This window comes from Cynoglossus semilaevis, chromosome 6 (assembly GCF_000523025.1).
Source record: "Cynoglossus semilaevis isolate Cse_v1.0 chromosome 6, Cse_v1.0, whole genome shotgun sequence".
NCBI classification, from domain to species: Eukaryota; Metazoa; Chordata; class Actinopteri; order Pleuronectiformes; family Cynoglossidae; genus Cynoglossus; species Cynoglossus semilaevis.
Window position 1 is genome coordinate 18,792,581 of NC_024312.1, and position 19,273 is coordinate 18,811,853.

Below are 19,273 nucleotides of genomic sequence, written 5' to 3' on the forward strand. Positions count from 1 at the left end.
TAAATATCACATTTGACCCGCGACTTCGTCCGAGTTATTAAATTTGGCCCACTGTGAATTTGAGTTTGAGTTGAGTTTTTCATCAGTGATGTTGTGTTTTTTTTTTCTTCTGTTATTCTTAAAAACACTTTTTTGTTGCACATTTGTTTGCAAGTTTATTGTCAGGGCTCAAGTTGCATTGCAACTTGTAAAAGCGAGTTAAGAGGCAGACTTAGACTCAAGACCTTGCACAATCTTATTAATCTAATGACACAAAATTCCAAAAATAATCATATTAATAAAGCCAACGTTTTTTTCTTTCAAATTTAAGCAAATTTTAGACACCATGCTATAATTGAAAATAAACCCAAAAAAAAAATCCTTTCTTAAAACCATCAGTAATCCAGTTTCTTACTTTGTTCTTCTCACAAATTCATTTGTAAGACAATGGGAATAAACCTAACTCCTGATAAGGGACCCGGCTAAGGTTTTTTAAAGGAACCCACCATTTCTGAGAAGCACTTTATTAGCTAGCACAGGGGGTGGAGTGTGGGGTGGCGTGGAGGGTCGGGAAGACCAGTCCTGCTCATCGATTGAGGTTGCAGGATGCATCGACAGCTGCACTTTCTCTAAATTTCTATGAGTAAATATGCACCTTTGATGTAGTGTGTGCCTGGAAGCTCTTCTCGGTGAATATCGTGTGGGTTTCTATGGGGAGAAGTAGTTCCAGAGAAGATCAATGGAAAGGGCATCAGATGGAGGAGCACACTGTCCAGCCCCGCAGCCTACAGAACAACCGAGTTGCTCCCAGAGTGGGCACTTTTCTTTAGCTTTAGGCGGTTCAACTCCTAATGCTTGTTTTGTCAGACTGAAGAATTCTAACCTTTTGTGAACGGCAATAATCTTGAGCATATCCCTTCTTGTCTGAAGAATAAATAGAAATCGCACTTTGTCAGAGCAAGGTTTTCGCACAATAACTTTTAATCAGCGCTGTAAAGTTTTTTGTTTTTGTTTTTTGTACGGTGATGTAAATCACGTGGCGCAAAATTTGCTGAAAGAATGAGTTCAATTATTTTACAAATCATTTCATTTGAAATGCTAAATGACGGACTTGAAACCGATAAATGTTCTGCCCACTGAGCACAAAACATCCAGGTTTAGTTGGATTTTGAAATTGAAATCTCCCTGACTATCGAATGAAGAATAATTTAATGCCCCTCCGTGTTATTCCATGTAATTGAATACTAATCCACCTCAGTTCTCCATCATATTGCTATTGTTTTTGTGCAGCTGGCATTAAATTACATTCCACATGCTAATAAAGACAGTATAATAGGATATGGAGAGGTTTGGCAGGTCTCTGATAGAATCTGCCAACACTTAATGAAATTACCCTAGAAAAGATAGATGCCCTTGAAACTAATTTCATTCAACCAAAAGGGAGAGAGAAAAAAAACTATGTATTACTCTGCTACTTATGTGAATTGTTTGTGAATTTTTCATTAAAGTGCAGTTTTAGCTGATTTACGTGCAGATACTTCAACCATTCATTCCATAGACTTTAATTGAGAGTTGCCGACGAGCCAATTACAGTCTTCAGGGAGGGAGAGGTCTCCACCGGTTTGAGGAATGACGGCATCTGTACGTAAGTCACGCCTTCAAATATATTCCTCCTCCTGTAAACACAACAACATCAACTTTGTCTACATTTCTTTGAACGTGGTTGAAATTCATGAAAGAGAAATCACATTTAATTTAAAAAAAAAAAGATAAAACATTTTAATTGTTTTCACTTTGTATAATTGAGCTGTTTGTCCTCAGTTTGCACAGGTGAAAATAATATCTAATATAAACCTTTAAAAAATTAATAGATTTTACTTTTATAATTATAAATTATAATGAATCATATTTACTAATACTCAACACAAGGTTGCCCTTTAAATGATTAAAATGTCTGAGATAGATCTGCCTGGATATTTTATATATATATATATATCACACCTTGTTGTGATAAGAAAAATAAGTTGTTTTTTTTGTTTTTGTTTTTTAAAGAGTCAATTTTAACCTTATTATGCTGTTGCTTGATGCCACCCAAGTACTGCCTGAGGCTATGAAACAGCAGTATTACAATACTGATACATGAGTGACTTCCTCTGCAGACACTTCAGTATTCAGGACATGTTGTATACTGTATGTAATGATATTTTGAGTAGTATAAAAGATAATGTTGAATTTTTAGACAGCACGTTTTGGTTTTTATCAGTGTGTTCCTTTGTCATATGTTAAATATCCGACTGTTACCTTGACCAAGGTGCTAACGTGGGCTGTCAGCTCTGTAACACACAGATGAACGGGTTGGTGTGAATTAACGTTCCAAAGGATTCCGATTTTAATGACTTGGTTTTGGATTTGTAAAACAACGTGGTCGTGGTGGCGCTCCACGGCGTGCTCTCTGCGGTTTTTTATTGTAACAGATGTAGAAGTTGTCGCAGCGGTTGTGTTAATTGATCGTGTCTGTTGATGTCTGTTTGATCAGTCATACCATGAACCATACAATGAACCAATGTTTTCTATGGCATTTTTATTCCATTGACCGAGTGAAGTAACATAAGTGTGTGCACATAACAAACTGTAAATGTAATTACAGACACGCTTGTCAGATGCAACTTGGAATTTCTTCCACAAATTTTTTGTTCTTTTTGCATGTAAATGCTGAACTGAATGGCAACAAAGTCCAGCTAATCCTTTGAATGTAGACTGGGAGCACTCCAGGAGGACTTGGTAGCCACTGAAGGTTTTAGCTTTACTGGGTAAAGACCTTTTCGGTCACACGTCAAGGTAACCACGCAACGCCTTGCATTTAAAACCTGCTGGAGACAACAGTGTCTGATAATCAGCTTTTTTTAAAAAAAAAAAAAACATTTCCCAGGACTTGCTTACTTACTTTTAGAACGCTTGACTTTGTGTTATCTATAAGTAATTATGTTATGATTATACTGGTCTGGTCCCTGAACCAAAATGAGTTTATACATAATATATGATTATGCAATGTAGAAAAAAAAAAAACTTTTAATCTAATAACTTTTCAATTGATTATTTGATTTAATTTATTTTTTTAAGTTATTTGTCATGGGAAATTATTTCACCAAAATCATTTAACAAAAACAAAAGTGTTGTTGTTTTTTTTTTTTTTTTTTTTTTTTTTTTTTCTGACTGTGTTTTATAAACCACAAGAAAACATCAGTATTTTGCTGCGGGTATCAAAGAGCAGTGATGGTTTAAAAAGTGTATGAAGCTATCTTTAGAGGATTGATTTCCCATACCGCTACGCAGTTGGCTGCATTGCTATTGCTATGTGCCTGTGGCTTCATGACCCTTGCTCTCCTTTGATGTGGCAGGCAGAAGCACAAACCCAGACAATGGCAGAGAGGGGGGGGAGGCAGAGGGGTAATGTAAAGATGAAGTCGTCTACAATGTGACTAGAAGAGGAGGATTATTATTTTTATTATTATTATTATTTTTAATTTATGGTGCAGACTTGAGATTTTTTAAAAAAAAAAATTTGGATTTACAATTTGTGAAAAAATGGCAAATTTTTTTTTTTTTTTTTATAACATTTTAAACCAATGATCTGACAGCGCTGTGACGGCTCAGACTACACGGGGCTGTGGTTGTGTTGTGGTCGGCGGACAGAGGGGCAAAGCCCAAGAATGGGAGATGGCGGGGGTTGGGAGAGGGCATGGCAATGGTTGGAGCTGATAGAGATGTCAGTGCTGCTTCAGTAATCGTGTGACGCCTGAGATGGTATAGAAAAAAAAAAAACAGTGAGAGAGGGAGGGAGGGAGGGAGAGAGGGAGCTGGGCAGCTGAAAGACCAGCAGCTTGGTGACAGCAGAAACAGGGACCACCCCTAAAACAGCAGCAGGGGATGCTGGGAGGGGTGGAGAGGGGCGGAGGAGGAGTGTGTGTGTGTGTGTGTGTGTGTGAGTGTCTTCCTCCTGTGTGTTGTTGACGGCCATGGTGCTGTGGTGGGGATTGAGGAGTAAATCTGTGGGGGAAGCTGATCTGCAGTTGCACATTGTAGCTGATAGTTAACCCTCCTCCTCCTGTTCCTCCCCCTGTTCCTCCTCCTCCTCCTCTTCCTCCTCCTTTCAGCAGAATGTTAGGATAAGAGGGTGGCGAGCCAGCCATGCTCACTGTGGAGGATTTTCAGCCTTGTCTATCTCTGTTAGTGTTTCCATCAGACTGCCGTGCTCTCTTGTAGCACCCAATGCAATGTACCTAATGAACTGGACGCCAGTCAGGACTCAACAGGAGATTAGGAAGCAGAGAACAGGAATTTTGCCCAGGATCAAAGAATAACAGTCGAAACAGCCGAAGAACACAGTGTTTAAAGTTGAAATCCTGAGACTTTTTTTTTTTTGCCTTTAATATAAACTGCTTATCTGAAAAGTTAGTATCGTTAAAGTAAAAGTTTTAATTCGGTCATGCACCTGAACCGTTAATTACCAGACGAACGACAAATGAAATATTCCTCTGCCCAACACAATTCCATCAACATTAGCCAATCTAATTTATATGGATATCGGGAACTCATCTCATATAAAGTCCATCCCGTCGATCCCTCCATCTTTAAATTACGTTTTAAATTCTTTGGGGAATTGAGGACACCTATCGACGCAGTTTTGCGACTGGAATTTCTGTTCCCTCTCTCCGAGTAAAAGACTTGACCTGCGAAACCGACTGTGGTCACCTTTGTCTCATTTTCCTCGCCGTGCCGTGGCAGACTTTTAAATAGACGTATTGATTGCCAGCACAGCAGTCAAGAACACACACTTTGTTTGGAACGACACCGTGCTTTTGTAATCAATGCACAACAAGGCTTGACATTGTCCTGCTGATAAATTCGCCGTCTGGACGGTAGAATTTGTCTCTTTAAAATTCCAAACATCGGCCTCTACATTAATGATCCCTTCACTTGATGCAGATGTTCATCGCTATGGATACGATGCAGCAAATACGACCACAGATGCCGGCGTCTGCTGCCTTTACTGACAACAGCCTGAAAATATCATAGAATCTAAGGCGTGATTTATTTGTTTTCTTAAACACAAACCTGGACATCTGACTTATTTCATTTAAATAAATTAACCTTATTACATTATTGTTCCTCCATTTGTATCCAATCTCAGTAGAGTAAACCTGTTCAGTGAACTTTCTAAAACGATGTTTCATATAAAAATTAGTTGTTTTGAATGTGTTTAATGACATTAGATTTATAGTAAAAACAGTAAAAAAAATTAAGGAACCAATTTAAAAATAAATGTAATTTATAAAATATAAAAAAACTCATTTATGGATATTTACATAATTTAAATGTTCATCAGAATAATATTAATATTTAACCTTCATAGAAGAGCAGTTTATTCACAGACACAACTCTAATCACCAACTAAATAAATATTTTTAAATCAAAAAAGGTCTGAAACTTGAATGTAAGACCATAAAATTATTTGAATTTCTTATCTGAAACTTATAATCGATCTGAAATATAAGACCATAAAATTATTTGAATTTCTTTTCACATTGTAAAATTCAGCTTTTTTTCCGCTTCATATTTGAAAAACAATAAAATTCACCAGAACAAATCTAATCTGTTACTGTGACAAATAAATAAAAAAGCAAAACAACAACAAACTAAAAGCTCATATCACAACATACTTTTGTTGAATTGCTGTTGTAATTTTGGTACATTTATATATTTTCCCATCCTTATACACATTGACCCCTGACCTCTGTCCAAACTCTGGTTCCTGTTGTGCAGACAGACGTTGTGTGTGTGTTGTGTACTGTGGAGTCTGGTGTGGTGTTAAATGCCTGACACAGTAATGAAATGTGATTCAGGTGGTAGATGTTTATCTGCAGTATAAATTCTCGCCCCTCCGGCCCCCCCCCCTCCACCCTCACCCTCACCCCCAGTCTCCCCCTCCTTTGGCTGCAGGCCAGACATTGCCTTCTGTTCTCTCTCCTGCTGCAAAGGCTGATTTTCCATGTTTGGCCTTTAGGTCTGGGACAATTATGTTCACCATTACCGTGATTTCTTTCTGTCGTTGCTCATAAAGATTAGACGTGGACGGTTATATGATCTGATGGAGGAAGAGGACGCTGAGTGTTTTAGCGGCGTGTGTGTGTGTGTCGTGGTCAGTTCCAGAAAATAACAACAATATATATTTGGGTTTTTTAGTAGCAGTAACTAATAGTTAGTGTCTCTAATATCAACTTTTTTTTATCACATTTAATTAAAAAAAGAATCTTACATTAAGAGGACATCATTTTTTAGTTTAGCATAAAAACAAATGTGGAAAAGAAAGAAAACAGATTAACCACCAGGGGTCGGCTAAAAAACATTAAGTGGAAAATATTTGGGGAAATAAATCATTCTATCATCTGTATACAGTAAACATATCCATCTGCATATTTATGTTTCTTGTTTTAAGGTCTTGTTAATTGAATGTGTCGTTGGTGTTTTTTAATGAGTGAGTCCTGTTTAGAGGAAAACTAGATTCAAACATTACATTCAACTAACACTCCTGAATTTTATATTCCATATATTTGACCTTCTGGATGTCGTTGCCGCATAGTGTATAGGGTGTGTATCACCGTGTGTGTGTTGGTTTCCTACGGCGGTCGGATTTCCTCCCACAGTCCATAAACATGCGGGATTGGGTTAAATTTCCCCTCCAAAGTCACAATAGGTATGAATGTGAGTGTGAATGGCTGTTTGTCTCCATATGTGGTCAACTGGGCCGACCACAGGGTGGACCACGCTTTAACCCAGTGGCTGCTGGGGTTGGCTGCAGCTTATCTTAAAAAGAATGAGGAGGTAGGAGATGAAAATCCAAAATTCTCATGGCTGAAAAATGTGCAGTTGTATTTCAGACAAATGTTTTTGTTTGTTTGTTGTTTTTTTTAAACTAAGACTGACATTTGTATAAAAAAAAAAAACAACTTCTTTTCCGCTTCTTCTGAACAACAAATCTCATCCTAAAACAACTTCTTTTACACTTCTTCTGAACAACAAATCTCGTATTTTACACTTCTTCTGAACAACAAATCTCATCCTACAGAAATAGATTTAATCAGTTGCATGAAATACATTTACCGGTGGAGTTTTTCCCTGCTGCACTGGGCCCCGGTGTGAACTGCTGGAAGCAGCAAACTGTGATATTTGTCAGCACTCGACAGTGGGCAACTGCATTAGATGTGAAAATCCAGCGATAAAACTCTGTCGTTTGGAGCTAATCCCAGAGAAATGGTGTCAGGGATATAAAGGGTAGCAGTCAAAGTGAAAGATTAAATGCGTTTGTGTTTCGTGCTGCAGTAGCAGCGGGGAACCACCGGGACCACGAGTCGGCATTTCATGACATCATAAATGGACAAAGACCAAGCTGGAGTCAGTGGTGGCAGATGATTTCAGCTGCTGCTGGTCAGTGTTAATTTAGACGGTGACTTGACGACGGTCCACCTGTGTGCTGTGTGTGAGCAGCCAAAGGTAACACGGCTCCGCTGTGTAACACAACGCTCCCTGCTGCGTCTGCATCTGTGTGTCATTCTCTTCAACCTTACACTCTGACTTTGTTGGGTTTTTGTTGTTGTTGTTGTTTGTGTGGTTTTTGTTGATATCGCTCACAGGTTACAGATAAATATTCACTAAAAATGATTATTATTCACATTCAGATTCAGATATTTTAATTACCGTTCAACGCAAGCTGGTGGATTTCTTCCTGATGCGACAATAACACAACACTGCCGTCTATGGTGGATGTCGGTATTGTAGATATCCTGTCAAGTATAATGATTTACAGGTGAGAAGAAAAAAAGGCAGCGAGTTTGTTGTGCGCTGACCGACTGTTCCACTGGAGGCAGCGTTTTGATGATGGCAGGTCGAGTCAGATGATTCTCCTTTGTTCCGTGAACCGTGGGTTTGGTACAGTATGAAGTGAGTTTGTCGTTGGAAGGAAAGGCCAGTGATTCTTGAAGATCTGTTTATGATGCAGTGGAGCCTTTCAGAGGTCAGAGGTCAGAGCTGTTCCAAACAGTTGAAAAGAAATGAGGATCATTTCATTAGAGACTTCTTTTTAGAATAAATATTTAAACAGATTTTATCTTTAATTATTTGTGAAATGTTCTATTTTTCAAACACAAATTGTCTCCAGTTCCTCCCAAATCCTCACATGTACAGAGAAATTATTATTAAAAAACAGTTGAAAACTTAACATTTAAAATAAAATAACAGCTATTTTAACAAACTAAAAAAAAAGAAAAATATTTTTTCAAATTAAAATTTTCTCTTGTCTTGTATAAGACAAAAGTTCCAACAAAATTATAATTGAAAAAAATGTAATACATTGTTTTATTAATTCATCCTAATTAATAAAATAACCTTCAAAATATAATTGGTACAAAAACCATCATCATTTGTTTTAAGATGGTGATAAAAAGGAGCTCAGAGAATATTTGCCTCCATCGGCCGTTTGCTACTGAGGAAAGTGGGACAGAAAACAGTTGGGATTGGCTCCAGTTTGTCTCACCGCTCTTAACTGGATTAGGGATGAATGAATGAATAAAAATAACATGAGTGAAAATGACCAGGACGGAGCATTTGGTGTAAAAGTTGGTGCAGATTCATTTTTCCTCCATCATGTTTTTCTGCTGCTATGTTCATTTTTATTTTACACTTTCTCATTATATTTTTGAACAGACGTTTGATGGGTTGTTGGTTCTTAATCTAAAAGGTAAATTTCCAGGCTCAAAACATGACGAACAGCAGCAAACAGTTTCCGTATCGATCTGCGCTCCAGCCGCACGTGTTTAATTAACTGGACTTCCTGTAATGGTGTCATGGTTTTATCAATATTATTATCTTTGTGCCTCCATCGGCCCTGGCCACGGCCGTGGACGACGCGGTGATTTGGCACAGTTTTCCAAAAACCAAAAGCCCTTTCTGAGGACAACCCCTACCCTGAACATTTGGGAGGCCGGGGCGGGGGGTGTGGGGGTGAGTGGACTCGAACCCTGGGACTTACTGAATGTCAGGGGAGAATCCTAACGCTGCACCACCGTTGGCTCCGTGATTCGATCAATAACTGCTGCAGATAATGCTCTCCCACCGGGGTCTATCTAAAGAGCAGTTCTCTTGTTATCTAGTGTCTATAACATGGACGCTAACATTACCAATGCTAATTTTTATGTTTACACCCCCGATGGTAAAAACGCTGTAGAGAGAGAGCATCAAAGGTCCAAACTAGAAGACGGTAAAGGTCAGATATAAACACCGGACCGGAATAATATATACAGAAGAACCCGGAGGAATAAAAACCTCTGATAAAATACATCTTCATTCTCTTTCCTTCTCTGTTTGGTCAAACACTCGTCCAGTCTTGACCAAAACGCTGGTTTACAACCTCACTAATTATTTTTTTAACCTTTCTTTAATCATGATAAAGCTTGGCCTTTTCAAGGGCGTTCTGGTCCAGAGGCTTCAACACGACCCACAGTTTGACATCACAGGAATTAAACAGGCAATAAAACAACAACTAAGAATTTAACTACAAATACATTAACAGTATAATATAAGATAAAAACAATGTACAAAAAACATGAAGAAAAAAAAATAAATAAAAATAACCAAACAATTCCCTGTCCAGGTCTTTTAACATTGATTTAAATTGATCGGAGCAGAGGAGGCTTTGAAGTTTAATCACCACTGCTGTTTAATTAAAGGTACAAGAAAATAAATAAATAAAAACTCATCATTAATTTATTAATTCACCATCACATCTGTATCAAATAGAAAAAAAAAACAGAAAGAAAAAACACTGAAAGAACTTTTGGAATATTTTTTTACCTGTTCAGATGAATTACAGATTCTAAATTAAGCGACAGTTTAGACGACCCCAAAATAATTCACAAAATATCAATACAAATACTGTGTAATCTGTCATCACAGTCACAATTTGAGGTCATTTGGAAGATTTTGTTTTATGACTATTTCGACACAGACCTTCACAGGCTGATGCTGCTACCGTCGCTGTTCCTTATTTTACCTCTACACCTATCAGTGAGCCCAACACTCGGGGCCATTTCCTCCCGCGCCGTCTCCTCGGTCTCGCTGATCGCTGCACAGTCGTAGAGCTGCGAAAACAGAAAGTCATCATGACGATGTCAGCAGTCTCGTCACTGATGTCTGGTTAAAGATCGTAACTGAAGTTTCAATGTTTCTGCTTCACGTCAGTCCAACCATGTCAATCACACTGCCTGATGTGACTCAGGCGCCGAGTGTGTGTGTGTGTGTGTGTGTGTGGAGCGGGCGGGGGTGTGAGGATATTTGTGCCTTATTGGTTTAATACACGCAGTAACGTTTTAAAACATAGGCCTCGTTGAAATGTTACGTTTGCAGCTGACTTCCTGTTTGGTTTAACACGTGACATTTGTGTTGTTTTTAGAGCTTTTTCAGACTAAAGGTAAATTTAAAAAATGATAGAAATAAATCTTTAACTGTGAGTCTGGAGCTGTTGTTTAAGACAAAGGAGAAAACTGTCGGTTAGTTCATTCACTGAGAGACCACACACGAGCTGAAACCAAGTGTTTTTTGGCGATGAAAAGAACAGTGTGTCTGTTGCCAAAGACCAGACAACGTGTGCAGTTAGCCACATTAGCCACGTTAGCCACGTTAGCATGACCATGTCACGATAAACAAGGCATCGACGTGTCTTTAATTTGTCTTAGTTTTGTAAACTTTGTTGATGTTTACAGCAAATTTTAAAAAAAAAACTTGCAATAATCGAGTCAGGGATAAATATTTACCAAATAAAAAATCAAACTTTTGAAAGTGAGGTGGATAATCCCAGAGCGTTCACCGCTACTTTTGGATTATATTTTCCCTCTTTGATCATGCCCATGGCGGTGCAGACATCATGTGTCAAATGCAGTGCTAATTCCAGCCTGAGTGCTTCCTACACTGGCTGCGGTCCTGCTGGGCTGTGGCACGGATCACACCTCATACACGGGCAGCGGTCCAGCTTTGATCCCGCCTCCTCCTGCTCCCTCTCTGCTCTTTGTCAGAGCTGCACTGAGGCTGCAGGAGGCCCATCAGCATCCTGGCACAGCTCACATACAATCACTTAGTGGAGTGAAAGGATGCTGTGGGAAGGGAATGTCTGTGTGTGTGTGAGTGTGTGTGAGAGAGTGTGTGTGTATGAGCACGTCAGCTGCTGCTTCACAGCCTTAATCACTGCTAATGGAATTACCTGTCAATAACAACAACAAGCACAAAGTAGTTATAATAATAATATTAATATTAATAATAATAATTCATATTGCTGTAAAATCCTACTTTTTTTTTTTTTTTTTGCTTAAATGAGCTGATTTTCAGTACGTGATAAATCTGATAGAACTGCAGCTAAAGACGATGCTTTTCTGCCTGTGACTAGAGAAGCAGCAGCAGCATCACTGGGAGGGAGGCTGCGTCCTTCAGTTTAAATGGAAAAAAAGCCTTTATTGCTGGGTCAGTGGGTAAAGACGAGATCTGATCACAGCCTTGAGAGAAAATACGAAGGAGGTCACATGGCACTCCGAGGCTTAATAAGGATTATGAGAACTTGTTTGATGCTGCTTTGAATGTTAAATTTGTAGCTTTGATTCACGTTGCCAAGACACACGCCAGCAATTAAATATCATTGAATATTTACACTAAAATAAATTAATTAAAAAAAACTGTATTGGTTTGTTTATAGTCGATGAAAACATCATTGAGAGAAATTGAAATGAGGTTAAAATGCTACAGTGTCGTATGTGAATCTATATAAATAAGTAAATAGTAACTGAAATGGTTACTAGAAACTCATGTTAACTATTTTATTTTGTCAGTTATACTGTGTTTAATCGTCATTTGCCACATTGTCATTTTATATTTCTGATATGTTCAAATCATAGAAAACAGCTACTTATTATTATTATTATTGCATTATTACATCCAAAGCTCGTCTCAGCTCTTATTATTTCTTCTTTTATAATTTTTTTTTTTTTGCCCAGTGTTTTATTGAGCTGTCAAACCCAAAGCTGTGGTTTTAATTCCCTTTCTTCACAAACTACACAGATCATTAAGAATCTGCTGTAATTTAATTTTAATATTTGATATAAGTGTCTCGCACTGAAGAAATATTTAAAAAAAGAAAAAACACTGCCTGTGACAGATATGTATTTTAGGATGAAACGTGTCGTAATGCTTCGAGAAAGAGGGAGAAAAAAAAGAAAAAAAGAAAAGAAATCACACACAGCGTCCCTGCCTGGTGGTTTGTCTGCAGTTTGGTGAAAACAACAAAAGAATTCCCTCATGTTACCCTGCTGACATCCTGGTACACAGAGATGAAAAACATTTCTAAGTGGGGCAAAGAAATAATTCAAGAGGGCTTGAGAAAATAGAGAGAGAGAGAGAGAGAGAGACGGAGCGAGGGGAGGCGGCTGCTGGATTTCCAGCATGTCCACATATGACAGTCTTTGGCCCTGGGCTGCCTGACACAGCGACATTGTGCGTCTGTCATAGCTGCCCTTCAAGAGCAGATGAAGCTGTCAGCAGGACGATGACTTTATTCTGACAGCTGCTCCGCCCTCTCCCTTCACCGCATTGCAAATAAATATGTTGGGTTTCAAAGCTGCCAAGACAGACGTTGGACAGTGGGTCAGGGGGCCAAACGCAGAGCAAAAGCATTCCCTTCCCCTCCTAACCTGTCCTCAATGAGCTCGGTCACCTCACCAGGGCACCCATTCAGTGTGAGACATCCAAAAGGGCCCCGGGGCCCCAGATCTCACACACACTGCCTGCCTGCAGGGAGTTCTGTGAGCCTCTCTCTCTCTCCCTCTCTCCCTCTCTCTCTCTCCCCCTCTGTGACAGCCATCACCAGATTTACTCTGGTCTCTGCGTTCACAACATTAGAGAAAGCCAAAAATATCCTCTGCAGAAATAATCTGCAAAAAAACCTACTGAACACTTCAAACCAGCAGTTTGAAGTGAGGATGAAATGACTCCCTCCCACTGACTCACTCACTCAGACAATACTTACTGATGCTTTTTTATTCATTCAAAGTTTTTTGCCTGATGAAATCTCATCCTGCAGATAATCGCCAGGAGCCGGTTTGTCGTTTTCAGACGGCGTGTCAGCTGGCGGAGCTCGCCGTAGACGCAGATAAATGAGTAACAGAGCGTCTACGAACGACCCGGTACAAAAAATAATTATGGTGGAATTTCACACAATCAGTGATGACACCTTATATTAAAACATACCTTCTGAGGTGGAGGAGGGTTTGAGGATAAACGTGAAAGACAAAAAAAATATATGAGAAATGTTTTGGACTGATTTATGAAATCAAACTCATCGGATTTCTTTTATTTTTTTTTCTTAAGTCTAATTGGCTGTGAGTGCTCGGAGTGGTTAGCGCAAAAAAACATATTCACTTCAAAATATGACATTCAGCAGTCATTTTCCCTGACAGGTTAATGAGGGCTTTCATGGTGACTAATGCATATTTGATGATTTTTTTAGCATTTCCAACTAAAACACTGCTAAGCTTCAGTGGGAGCTGCTGTCAGTGAAACACACCAGTTCAGATAGGTGTTAAATCGCTGCGTTTCTTGACAGCTGTCAGTAATCTGGAGAAGTTTGTGCTCAGTGACAGCAGTTTCTCATTATCACGGCGCTGACAGCTCGGTGAAAAGAAACATTTTTAGACTCTCACAACACTTTGTCCCAGAACCAGAAGAAGGAGAGTGAGCCGAGAGACGACATCCGTGACAGCAGTGGGAGAATTTATGAAATAATGAAATTTCACAGCAGAGACTGAAGGTCGTTCCAGATTATCATTATTGTTATTTAAAATAATAACAATGTTAATATTAATAATAGGCATAAAAAAGATATCACTTATTGCATTTTTCAATGATTCTCAGTCTCATATCAAAATTAATTTAAGGATAATTAATAATAGGAAGAGGAATAATTAATCGGAGTTAAAGCGTTTTTCTTACAGAACGACCCCCAGAACGCACAAAAACACATCTAATATACAGCTGTGTTATAAAATGTACATGTTTTTTTTTTTTAAATGATCTTTATTACCACCTCCAGGTCCAAACTCTAGGTCAAAAAATAATTTTAACTTTTTTTTTTTTTTTTTTTTTTACCTTGTGAAATATCTGTTAAGGAAAAACATTTCCTGGTCTTTTATTTAATCTTTTATTTTAGCTGCTTTTAGATTTTTTTTTTCTCAAGGTGACCTTTAACCCCTATGTGACTGCTGTTAAATAGAATTGTTTTAATTTCAAAGACTTGGATCTGACTCTGTCCACTTTCACCAGTCTTTTTTGTTCCATTTCTTTTAGTCAGTGCTTTTATTAAATCTGTGCTTTTCCAACACGTTGTTCTTCACCTGCTCACCAACAGACATGTGATGGAAAAGGACATCGTGGCTGAGCTGCTGCCGCCCATCTGTTCATTTTCCTACTAGATTACATTAAAAAATCACTTCATATTTTTTACATTATGATACATTTATACAGTCACTGTGATCAGGACGCTCAGAGCTCAGATGGATTATAACTAGGCAGAGTTGAAATATATATATACTGTATTTCATATATGTCAAATGTATATGAAAACCATTGACTAGTTGATTTTCTGGATTTGTCAGAAAAACTCAACTTTGAGGACGAGATTAGAATTAATCTAAATAACATTTAATTGTGGATTGTTTATATTTTTCTATCAATATATGTATATATATTTACATATATACATATATATGTTTATATATACATATATGTATGCTTATATATATACATATACATATATACAGTATATGTATGTATAAATGTGTGTTTAAGTGTGTATTTGTGTATATATATATTTATATATACATGTACTTGTGTACGTATATACAGTAAACATATATATGTACATACAAATACCTAACCAATTATATCTATATTTTCCATAGGGTCAAAGGTGAAACCACCGGTGAGTCATCTTTATTTCCATGTTTTTATTTTTTATTTCTAACAAAGACAGAATTTAACCCTCGTTTTCTTGATTTAAATGACAGTACTGTCACCTACTGTGAAATATACTTCCATATAGAGGCGACGGAAGGGCCTCACAAAAATCTTTTTTTAGTTTTATTGACTTGACTGGTTGCTATAAAGTATTTCCTGTACGGTGTAGTGGAGGAGGAGGAGGAGGAGAAAAAAAAATCATTTTCCTTATGAAGGAATTGCTTTTTACAATAACTGACAGTATTCCTTTTAATTAAATCAGTGCACGAGCACATTTCCTAAAAGCATGAGGTCAGATGTGTCATTTTAGCTGTTTCAGAGCTGCAGTTTTTGGCAGACAGAGGTCACTCGGAGGAGACTGCTGTAAAGAGCGAGGTATGTGGCGCTCTGACCCCAAGAACCGTGGAATAAAAGACGCCGAGCTCCCAGCCAAGGAGGGCGCTATTCCAGATATAGGTATGCCTACATTTTTGCCGTGATTAAAGCAGCATCACTGTCCGTCATTGTGAATCACATTTTCCATCATGACCTCTTGTGAAGCCGGAGGGACCTCAGACTGAGAGCAGTTCATCTGAACACGGCTGAAGGCAGCGTTGGTGCCGCACTTTAGACGTCAGTACTTTACACACGTTAAAGGAGGACGGAATACATTCAACTATGATGGAAAATAGAAATCATTACTTAAACTTTATTTTTATTATGTAACTAAACTACAGTCTCCATTAAATATATATATATATATATAGTAACATAGGTGATTGAAAATATGCTCTTTTAACATTCATTGACAATTATATATATATGATATTTGTAATTTTTGTATTCATATAATTCTAGATTATTCCACAGAGCTTCACTGGCTGTATTACAGAGCGGGGGTGTAGATGTTATCATCTAATGCAGAGGTCGTCAAAGGCCCCAAACTGACACACATATATATATATATATATACACATAATTATTTATTCTGTAAATTTTATTTGTCTATTTTTTCCATTTTGAAATAAACTTCAATTTTAATTCCCTGCAGACTCTCTACTGTAAAACCTCTGATGCCAGGTGCAGTATGATGTTGCTCAACACAGCACAGCATCAGGGCTGGCCTTTGAACCAGCGACCCTCCTGTGAATGAGCTCGTTCTCTAACCACTGGGCCACGGTGCTGCTGGATTCTTCCGTCATCGTGAGCCTCATCCCAGGACCAGGTCAGGTCAAGACTTTTTTTTTTCCTTCCTTGTCTCCATCTGTGTGAAACCAGCCGTAATGATCGTTTGAACTGAAGTGAAGAAGTGATCGTTGATGACGGATCACCACGAGGTGTTTCCCTGCTCGTTATCCGAACAAAAATATCCCAGTGTCCATGTCAGGGATTATGACAGATTATGGATTTGGGTTGATATTTTTGAAACATTTTTTTTTTAATCATCATCTCAGATTAAACCATGATCTGAGGTTTTAAACGTTCACTCTGAGGTTCTGCACTGACGTTAGTGAAACAGTTACACTGTAACAGTACACACACACACACACACTCCTGTACTGTGTGTGTGTCATGTGACTCAGAGTCTGTTTGAGTGTGAGTTCTTTATATTGTGGTGACAATGGAGTGGGTCGGTTCAGGTTCAGGTGAATGTCTGTGACCTGTGAACGTATTAACAACGTTCTGTTTCTGAATTATTCATTCTGTTTACTTTATATAAGGCTTCACATTTCACTGTGTTTTCATACACATTTATATAAACAAGGTCACAGGGCAAAACAACATCATCACTGAAAACCCCATGATTTCATACAATACATACATATATATATATATATATATATGTATATTTATTTTATTTTACAAATTGCACGTTCTGCTACTCAGAAACAAAGATGTAGAAATAAACAAACACAGGTAATTACTTCCAAAAAAGGAACAAAGACGTAAAAATAAACAAACACAGGTAATTACTTCCTTGGCGGAAGTTTTTTTTTTTCTTTTTTTTTTTCTCTTTAAACAAATCTTTAAGCTTGGCAGATTAAACTTAAAGAATTGTGTTTTCTACTTAGGCAGATTACAACTAACCAATAGCCGGCAGATCAAGAGGTCAGAGGTCACAGCACACGGACAATATTGCCCTTGACCCATGAATGATCAGAGATGACTTATGAGTGTTGAGACGGATGTCGGAGTCTCTCTGTCTTTCTGTGGGATTATGGGAACAAAGCTGGGCTGCGGGCTACAGAACACAGCCCACAAATGTACACCGGGGTCGTAGTACCGCGTCGCCACGGCACGGACACAGACATGGAACGATCGCTGCGTTCAACAACGTCCTTATCAGACTCTGAGGATCAGGGAGATGTTTATCTGAATACTTATGGTAGTCAAGGTGGTAACTGAGACGTGAAATATTCCTGTTCAAACAGGTACAGTTATAAAAGAATATACAATGGCTCAAGTACGGGTATTTTAATTTGTGTACTTGCGGATACAGAGTACCAGAAGAAGTATTTTTTTGGATTGGTTTTCAGTAAATATTCATATGACCTGGAAAGGCTGTACATATATATTCAGTAGTGAGTGGCTCCGTGGGTCAGACATCAAACAGGATCATGATATTTTCATATATAGATGAATATATATATATTCATCTATATACTGTATATAAAATATATATGTATATACATATAAAGTGACCATGAGGCTCTGACCAATGACAGGGCAGATGAGTAGGATGAACCTTTGGTAGCAGCAGTGATGAAGCGTTGGACTGTAGAAACATCACGATCCAACATGGAACCTTCTCCTTGAAGAGGATGTGAATATAAAAAATTTAACGAGTCATACATTCAACTGAGTAAACATACATAAACACTGCTGTTTCTATATATTTATGCCGGTAGAATGTGGCACAGTGGTGAGGGTTCCTGCCTGACACGCAGGTTCAATTCCAGGTTAGGTCCTGGGTGGGTGTCACCCCGAGGAGACGAGACAAGGTTTATTCTATTTCTATAGAAATAGAACATGGATCAAACTTACTCCATTATTAATTTTTTTTTTTAAATTTTTTTTAGGCTCTACAGATGTGGTCATTCTGGGATCTGCTGGTCTACCATGTGTCTACTAGAAGGAATGTCGTGACCCCTGAGGAGGGGTCTCATTTCAGTCCAAGTACAAGCTGACGGACCAGGCTCAGCAACAGGACCAGTGGTTTTCTTGAACCACGGCCCAGTCTGTGTTTTTGGTGATTAAATGTGAGCGCGTGTGACCTGAATTTAAAGCTGTCTGCAAGTGATGAGATCACACTGGATGGATATGAGGTCAAAACGAGGTCAGTGAACAAAACTGCACAAAGCAGTACTGGTGCGTACTCCTTCGAGTTGTACTGCAAATATATATGCAGCAAAACTCTCAGTATTTATTTACCGAGCGACACAGAGAGCATGTTATATTCATATACTGTGGAGTAAATTCTTCCAAGGGTTTCGACGCTGTTATCGGTGCTGCTCCAAACCAAAGACTTCATTCTTTGTACAGCATCGACAATCCCACTGAGACGAGGCCCTTCCTCGGTCCTGCTCTTCCAGAACATTCCCAGCGCATGATTAAAGTTTTATCAGTAAAGGACTTGATGAAAGGTTTATCAGCGTAAAGGACAAATACCACTCATGTATATTTTATCAGCTCAAATCAGACCTAAGCCGGCCCACGGTTAATTGTCGGCGCAGCCTGAGGTCGGCGGAGGTCACGTGTTTTTTGGTGTTGCTGATAAATAATTTCTGAGCACATTAGAATAATTTTAACGCAGTGATCATAGAAAATAATTAACTTCTTGTCACTTTACAGCCTTGAGAAAAGTTGACCTCTGACACCAGACGCTGACCAATCACGGGTCAGTTCTTAATAAGGGAGATGCTCCGATTGGCTGTTCTGTGAGCGGAGCGGCTGTGCAGTATAACCTTTGATTTAAAAATCCCCTAATGCATCATCAGTGATGAACCTATTTAACTGCAAGGGCTCAACAAAAATTAAAAGTAGGTTTATTAAGAGCGTGAGTTTCTTATCTTTTTTCTAATAAAGCCACGCAGAGAAGATATTAAAGAAAGAACCTTTTTTTATTAAATGTGACCTACAACTTTAGTTTGGACCAAACACTGCGTTATTGAAACCAGGTCTCACCATTTGTAGTTTTTCTGCATTTGAT

At 38.4% G+C, this 19,273-nt stretch overlaps 1 long non-coding RNA gene across 11 annotated transcripts in view; it reads left to right on the top strand.

Moving 5' to 3' along the window:
• Positions 1–1,169: 1,169 nt before the first annotated feature.
• Positions 1,170–19,273, top strand: part of LOC103380584 (uncharacterized) — a 28,562-nt gene continuing 10,458 nt past the window's right edge. For 2 of the 11 annotated variants that reach the window (XR_003049889.1, XR_003049893.1), the window contains exons 1-5: positions 1,170–1,624; positions 15,030–15,049; positions 15,395–15,540; positions 16,115–16,288; positions 18,144–18,400. This is a non-coding gene — a long non-coding RNA (uncharacterized LOC103380584). Of the gene's footprint in view, positions 1,625–15,029; positions 15,050–15,394; positions 15,541–15,624; positions 15,697–15,921; positions 15,990–16,114; positions 16,294–18,143; positions 18,962–19,273 lie in introns of all 11 variants that reach the window. The other 9 variants (XR_003049887.1, XR_521696.3, XR_003049888.1 and 6 more) reach the window with 9 other exon arrangements.